The sequence below is a fragment of the Macaca mulatta genome, chromosome 6 (assembly GCF_049350105.2).
Source record: "Macaca mulatta isolate MMU2019108-1 chromosome 6, T2T-MMU8v2.0, whole genome shotgun sequence".
Classification (NCBI taxonomy): domain Eukaryota; kingdom Metazoa; phylum Chordata; class Mammalia; order Primates; family Cercopithecidae; genus Macaca; species Macaca mulatta.
The window spans coordinates 78,722,108-78,730,097 of record NC_133411.1 but is presented as its reverse complement, the minus strand read 5'-3'; the positions used below and the strand labels follow the sequence as shown (position 1 = coordinate 78,730,097).

Sequence of the window (7,990 nt, the reverse complement as noted above, 5' to 3'; positions counted from 1 at the left end):
TGACCTCAAGTGATCCACCTGCCTCGGCCTCCCAAAGTGCTGGGATTACAAGCGTGGGCCACCACACCCAGCCTGTGTCTGATTATTTTAGATCAGCCATGCAGAGAGGTGGTTGATCTAAAGTAATCAGATATAATAAGCTACTGTAGAGTTTATTAGTTTTTGTTTTTGTTTTTGTTTTTTGGCGGCACTAGGACTTACCAGGCCATGTCTTAGTCCAGGTGCTGGGGCTTGCCCGTGGTGCTCTCGATGTATAAAGCCTAAAGCCTGGACATTCTGCCAATTCACCTTGAGCAGTGACACCAGGAAGCTAACATCCAGAAGGATGTTGTACACAAGCTCATCGTCTGTCATCTTCACATGGCCAATGGTCATGGCCAGACACAGCACCTCCATCTGGAACTTGATTGTGGACTTCATCTCATCAACTCTGGCCACCAAGTTTTTCATTGTGCATGAGCAGGGAAGGGAATTTGCTGGCTTTATTCAGGCTGGGGCTGAGGATGTGTTTGATCAGAGTCATCACACTTTATGGCCAACTTCTTGATGAGTTTCTTTTTCTGGTTGAGTTTCTTCAGCACCTCGAAGCTCACATGGTGATAGCCACAGCCTTGGCTTCGTCAAAGTGTTGTTGGTCCCCAGCGCACACACAGAGAGCTTGGAGCAGGGAGTGGACTAAAGCCTTCAGGGGAAGTGCCTGTTCTTCCGAGTTCATCGTTCTTCAAGGTGATCTTCAACTATACCCAAAAATGTCCAGTGCTTGCACTGGTTCTTGTGCGAGACGCCTAGTACAGAGTATCTCAAGAGGCTTTGCTGCTCTTGGTGCCTCATGACGCAGAAACAAGAAAAGAGTGTTACTGTAGAATCTTGCACCTTCATTTAACTAACTGGTGAAGCAATGAGTCACTGACCTTCAGTATCTTGGAGTCATGTGTGCCTTTAGGTTTCTACTGAAATTGTAGGACATTAAACTTCTTTTATAACTAGCCGTGTTTGTTCTTGGCTTTTTCTGTTGGCCTCTACCACCGTGTCTATGGACCTCAAAACTTCTGATTTCCACCAGTAAATTTAATATTTTTGAGAAGGACATTTAAGATACTTCTCAGAATCACTTTGGGAATCGCACCTTCACTTTCCATTTATGGATTTATAGTTTTCTGGGAAGAGGACACATCTTTCCTTTGAATACGGCCTGGTCTGTCTTCCTATTTAGACTTCACATTCTCCATCAGCAACCAGCCCTGATCTTGTGCCATTAGGAATCCAAATTAGTCCACATGTCTGTTCCAACTAGTGCTGGAGTGAAACTCACACCAGATTTCCCCCCGACATTCTTTACACTGAGTCTGTAGCTGGACAAATTGAAAGAAATAAGTTCTCCTAGAAATTGTGGCACAGACTTCTTTCTACACAGTTAAGGGTGGGGAAAAAACACAGTAAAGAATTTTAAATACAGATGTCAAGAGCCATTGGAATCATAGGTTGAGGAATGTTTAGGTCTTAGAATCACAGAATTTGGAGTGAAAATGCCCTTTTGATGAGACACAAATCAACTTCCTCATTTTGTGAGTGAGAACAAAACAAGTCAGACAGCTGCTCAGCTTGCCCAGCCAGCAAGTGACAGGGCCGAAATGCAGCTTTCCTGACTCCTGGTCCACAGTCTTTCTTCTTCTAGGCTGCCTCCCTTCCTAATCTAGTGAAAGAAGACATTTACTTAGAAGATTCATATCCCAGAAGTCACTTTGCTGGTCACCTATCACAAAGGAGGAACTGAGTCTCAAGGAGATGAAGTGACTCGCTGAGGGTCACGGTGCTAGCAGGTGCATGCCCATCCCAGGGCACAGGTTGCGCTACTTCTCATTGCCAAGGAGGGCTCTATCAAGTCACTCTGGCATTTTCCATCAGGGATGGTCAGAGTCCTCGGAGCAGGTGGAAACATTCCTAAAGTCTCACACTCTAGTGGCTGCTCTCAGAAATCCTAAGAGGCCCCCTTCTTTCAATACTCTGAGAAAACAGTCTGTCCTTTAACATAGTCTAACCCTGCACCTTGTGTCTTATTGAAAATAAATCCTCATGATTCTCCTGGGTTTGTGACTTGTGTAATAGTGCATGTGTTCAGAGTAGTTGTATTTCATTTTCTTGCAGTAAAATATGTCACTGTTTTCCTCCTAAGTTGGGTTCTTTTGTTTTTAAGGAATACTGCTGTAAGTGAGCTTGAGACCAGGGGGTTTTACTGTAGGAATTGAGATAGCATTAGGGACTGAAGTCACCTGAGAGACTGGCCAGCTCTGGGGACCCGGTGCTGTCTCCATCGCTTTCTCACGGCTTCTTCTTCTTCCTCGTGCTTCTGCTCAGATCTCCTCTCTACCGCCTGGCTCATCCTGCTTATTAGAGGTTTCTGAACCTCCCTAACTGGAACTTACTCATAGGTTTTGCTTGCTATGTCCCTGACTCTCCCTCAGGGCATCTCTAAGGATATAGGAAAAAAACAAACTCTGTTTCTCTCACTGTGCTCTCACAACATACAACGCTTCTGCGACCAAATGTGTGGGTGTATTGTCTCAACACCAAGCAAGCAGTAAGTTCTGCAGCAGACACCAGCTGGGTATCCTCTAACTCAATTCAGTTCTGACACTGCCCACCTGGAGATGGCGTCAGGTCCCACAGGTCCAGGGGTCAGTCCCACCAGACTGCCCTTCACTTCCAATGGCAATCACAAGTTCCAGGTTGTTTTACCTGTGCTCTGACCAGCCAGCTATAAATCAGGGGTCCCATCCCCCCTCCTTAGGTTTGATTAATCTGCTAGAGTGGCTCACAGAACTCAGGGAAACACTTAGGTTTAGTGGTTTATCATGAAGGGTGTTACAAAAGATATAAATAAAAGCCAGATGAAAGAGAGGCGTAGGGTGAAGCATGTCGGAAGAGGCAAGGCGCTTCTATGCCCTCCCCGGGTGAGCCAACCTCCAGGAACCTCCCCCTGTTCGGCTATCTGGAAGTTCCATGAACCCAGTACTTCTGGGTTTTAGGAAAACTTCATTTAGGCATGATTGACTAAATCACTGGCCATTGATGATCAACTTAACTTTCAGCCTCCCCTGAGGTTAGAGAATGGGGCTGAACGTTCCAACCCTATAATCCCCCCTTGGTCTTTCATGGGATCAGCCCCCATCCTGAAGCAACCTAGGGCTGCCAGCCACCAGTCATCTCATTTGCATACAAATGATACTCTTATCACTTTGGAGATTTCAAGGATTTTAGGAGCTGTATGACAGAAAATGAGACAAAGACCAAATATATACTTTATAATATCACAGCATCCTTGCAGTTTCTGTTCTCGTTGCTATGGGCTCATTCCTTCTGTGTTTCCTAGTTTTAGGAAAGACAGAGAACATGGTTGGCTCAGCTCACCTTTTTTGTACTAGGACATAGCTCATAGTTACTGTCCAGCCTATGGGAAGGGCTGCCCTTTGGTCAGGTGCCTACCATTGCACCAATCAGAAATGGCCAAAGAGGGCTTTCATCACATGGCAAATTAAGCATCTGTTGGTGGGGCAATTTTTTTAGAAGAGGAAGAGGAATTGTAAGCATGTCTAATGTATCTGCTTTAAAAAAAAAATAAATAAGCCTCAAGTGCCATGGAACTGAATCTGCTAATTGGCATCTTTTGTAAATTTCTTGGGAATTACAAAAAAAAAAGTTATTCAGGAACTCCTTCAACTATCTAACAGTGAGTCATGGCAATGGTATAATTTCCCGTCTGTGAACTGCTTGGCTATTTTCCAAGTACTCCTATTGGGTTCCACTCCCCTGAGGCTGAAATTTCAGTGTGCCATTGGCAGAGAATGAACCCATATGCCTCGGTCTCTGAGCTTTATCCTGAGAAGGTCTTATGATCTCTGTATTCCTAACCTGGCCCATTCCTTTATGACACCTTTAATGAATAGAGGTGAATCTGCAACACTGAACATAAAACTTATGCTCACATGCAAACCCTCTGCTATGGCCAATATTATAGAAATTAGTGGATTTAGGAGCTTGGGAGGATGCATGGGAGTTGGGTAGATATGCAGGAAAGAGGAGCTAACCTTTACTGAGCATCTACCATGAACATGGTGTGTATTTGAGAACCTGGTGTATAGATGAGGAACCTGAGGTTCAGAGAAGGTGAGACACCTGCCCAGCAACACACAGCAAGCAGGTAGCAGAGCTAGAATTTAACCCAGATCTCTCTAATTCCAAATCACACTCTTTGCATCATACGTTGAAGGTGGTGGTTGAGAAGGGGTTAGAGGGAGATATTCCAGATGAAGAAAATGGAGACCATTACAGATAAAGATGTGACGGTGGGTAAATAGAAAGTGGTGTGGGCACTAGAGTGACAGATTTCTGTTGGAATAGAGGGAGATTAAATGTCAGATGCAGCCAGATTCTTGCACAATATAAAGGCCAGGCCAGGGCGTAACTGACGTTTTTGGAGGCCTTGGGGAGTCACTGAAGGCAAGGCAAGGCATTACGTCTCCAAGGCAGCTGTTCAGATTAGAAGGATTAGCCTGGAGACAGGTGTCAGATGGATTGGAATAGGAAGAGACTCGAGGTGATTTAGGCACGCATAACTGTGGAGAGCCCCTGTAATCTCAGAGAATGTTTCACAGCTGGCTTCATCTTCTTACGCAAGGACTCTTTTTAGTCCCTCTCCCTCATCTCTGTAATAGTCACGAGCTTAAAATTGCCTGTCCTCCACAGAAACTGTTTGCTATACAGCATCACCTTTGATGAAGAGAAATGCTGTCAATTTTTTTTTTTTTTTTTTTTTTTGAGACGGAGTCTTGCTCTGTCACCCAGGCTGGAGTGCAGTGGCCGGATCTCAGCTCACTGCAAGCTCCGCCTCCCGGGTTTACGCCATTCTCCTGCCTCAGCCTCCCGAGTAGCTGGGACTACAGGCGCCCGCCACCTCGCCCGGCTAGTTTTTTTTTTTGTATTTTTTAGTAGAGACGGGGTTTCACCGTGTGAGCCAGGATGGTCTCGATCTCCTGACCTCGTGATCCGCCCGTCTCGGCCTCCCAAAGTGCTGGGATTACAGGCTTGAGCCACCGCGCCCGGCCAATGCTGTCAATTTTTTTGGTAATAATTTCTATCTGAAGCCTCCAAATGCTGTGTTTTTGATTTTTAAAAACAGAACTACTCCAAAGGGTAGCAACTACTGGGAAGCCAAGGCTGTGGTCTAAATTTCCCCTGAAAGTCTTAACCACAGGTAAGATTTTGTATGTGTATCAATCATACCATTTCCATCCTCATTCTCTGTTCCTGTCACTCCAAGTGTGAGAAGAGACAGATGATTAAGATAAAGTCCAGTTCCTAGGACTTTACCTTCTATTTCTCCTTTTTCTTTTCCAAAGTAAAATCACCATGAAATTATAAGATGTTGCAGGCAATTTGGCTAAGGTACTTGCGGATTTGCTTTGGGAAGAGTAAAAATCAGCAAATGTTTTCTTCCCCGCATTTTGCAGCTATTGAGGGTACTTATATAATTTGGGCCTGCCTAACATAAAGAGTATTGGTGCTGAAACATGTCTTTCCGTTACCAGAGATTAAGTATCGAGTTTAGGCATGAATTAGTTTGTCAGTTTTATTGATGAGAAAACTGAAGTGGAGTTTAACCCCTGGACTCTGTGGGTCTCGGTAATCGGGTAGGTGGAAATCCAGTGGATAAAAGTGGCAGCAGGATCGTGGCACACCTGTAGTCCCATCTACTTGGGAGACTGAAGAGGAAGAATTGTTTGAGGCCAGGAGTTTAAGACCAGCCTGGGCAACATAGCAAGACCCTATCTCTACAAAAAATTAAAAAAAAAAATCAGCCGGACATGGTGGCAGGTACCTATAGTCCCAGCTACACAGGCAGCTGAGGCAGGCAGATTGCTTGAGCCCAGGAGTTTGAGTACAGCCTGGGCAACAGAGTACCTGTCTCTAAGAAAAAAGAAAAATGGCAACAGGTTGATCTGCATTTTCCTTTTGCCCTAGGCTAAGTTTGGAGCCCCTCTTCCTTGACATACTTGAAGTAATAAAATTTACAGCTTTGACAAAACCACTGGAAGAGGTCCTTCAAGCAAAAGTTAAACTTGTGGTCCCCCCATCCAAGGAAACAGCAATACAACCACATCAGAAACCTTAATTGGCTACCCTCAGTGTGGAAGGTATTGTGCTAAGAGAGAACTTAAATAACTTTTCCTTAAGAGTGTAGTGTCAGAGAAATGGTTCACTATAATAGCGACAATCTTCACTGAAGCAGAGGTGAGTTGTTCTATTTAATAATTCCAAGAACACACCCTTTACCCAGTGCTTTCTCTGCTGAGTGTGAAAAATCAACTCACTGTATTCTTTCGTGTTTAAAGCATAGGTCATTAGACTCACTACACCCAGGGACTCAATGAAATGGCTACATTTTCAGGGGACTCTGAAGATGTCAAGATGTGAAAGCAACCCCTCACAGAGCTTTGCTGTCAGGCCTGGGTCAGGCCAGATGCTGGGTGATTCTCAAACCAACACCTTCGAATGGTCTGCTGGTTAGGATCATCATGTCCCCTCACGGTCCCAACACAGCTGGATTTGGGCGGACCTATGGAGTACTAGAGTTGTAGGTAGGAACGGTGAGAAATCGTTCAAACAATTGAATTGGTCAAGGTCAGATTTGTGCACAGTCCTATTTGGTATCTAGTTCAAATCCAAGGAGGTCATCATGGTGGGGTCTCATCTATATATTTGCACCTCTGGGAATTTGGGGGAGCCAAGGCAGACTGGCCATAATAGAACTAATGACTATTGGTGTTTAAAGTCCTTGGAAAAAATAGCGGGAACTTTGGGATTCTTGAACAAAGAAAGGAGGCTTGGCCTGTGTCAACCACTCAGAAGAAAGGAGTGCCCCAAGCAGGCAGAGAATTCACCTTCCGAGGTGAAGGAGGGACATAGTGCATATTCCCCATATTGAGACACTTTTTTTCATAGTCAAAGGATGCTTTTGAGTATGACAAAGAGCTGTCTTTCTGTCCAGGGCACTTGTAAATTCCTACATTGAGGTTGTCTCAAGTGGCCTTAAAAGTCTGTGGTCACTTAAGGGTCAGACAACTCAGGGTTACCTGAAGGAATTGTATTTGCTTGGGGTGGGGCTGGGGTCCATTCTCTAGTTTTGACAGGAATAGAGCAGATCAGGGACTGCAGGAGAACTGAGGACGGGAGGAAAGAATGACAGCAGTTGTTGAGAAATGGAATATCCCAGAAGCAGCAGCCAAAACTCTAGGGAGATAGCAAAGATCGCTGGGGAATCTGGGGGTTTGGAGATTCCAACCCCCCAGGGGACTGGGGGTTTGGAGTTATAGTAACATGACCATGTGAGAACTTAAAGCCAAATGTCTCTGTGCCCATCACCCAAGCTGTGAATATTGCCAAGGCCTGTGTAGCCTGAAAAACCAAGGGTTTCTCTCAATACTTTGTCAAATATTGGCTACTTTAAAAAATGTGACTTACCATTTTCATCAGCTCTGTGATGTGAAAGGCTTGGGAAGGTGGAGTCATGCTAGGGATTCACCTGGACAGTTTGCCAGCTGCTGGGAGTGGGGAAAAGAGAGGGGACCCCAAGATTAGCTCTTGGGGCAAGACTTGTCCCTCTATGTTAAGAGATGACCTACATACAGGACACAGTTAAGTAAGAGGAGATTATCTGACTTGGTGTCCTGCTGTATTCTCTGAAAGTTTGTCTGATGTGGCAGATAGCACCAAGATGACAGGCTTTCTTACCTCCCTCAGGTCAGGTGAGGATCTGAAAATACTAACTTGCTGAGACTGTCCTCCTTAGTTACCTCTTCAGATTTGGGGAAGGAGAAGTCCTGATTTGGTTAAACCAGTCACCTTGCCCTGTAGCTCCTGTGAACAGAGATCAGTCAAGAACCAGAACTGACCATGTAGGAGGTATCTCCATTGATATTTGTACAGCCATTTA

The 7,990-nt window shown here is 45.0% G+C and overlaps 1 pseudogene; it reads right to left on the bottom strand.

Annotated features, from left to right (window-relative positions):
* Positions 1-212: 212 nt before the first annotated feature.
* LOC100424353 (large ribosomal subunit protein uL1 pseudogene) lies at positions 213-7,566 on the bottom strand (annotated as a pseudogene).
* Positions 7,567-7,990: the final 424 nt, after the last annotated feature.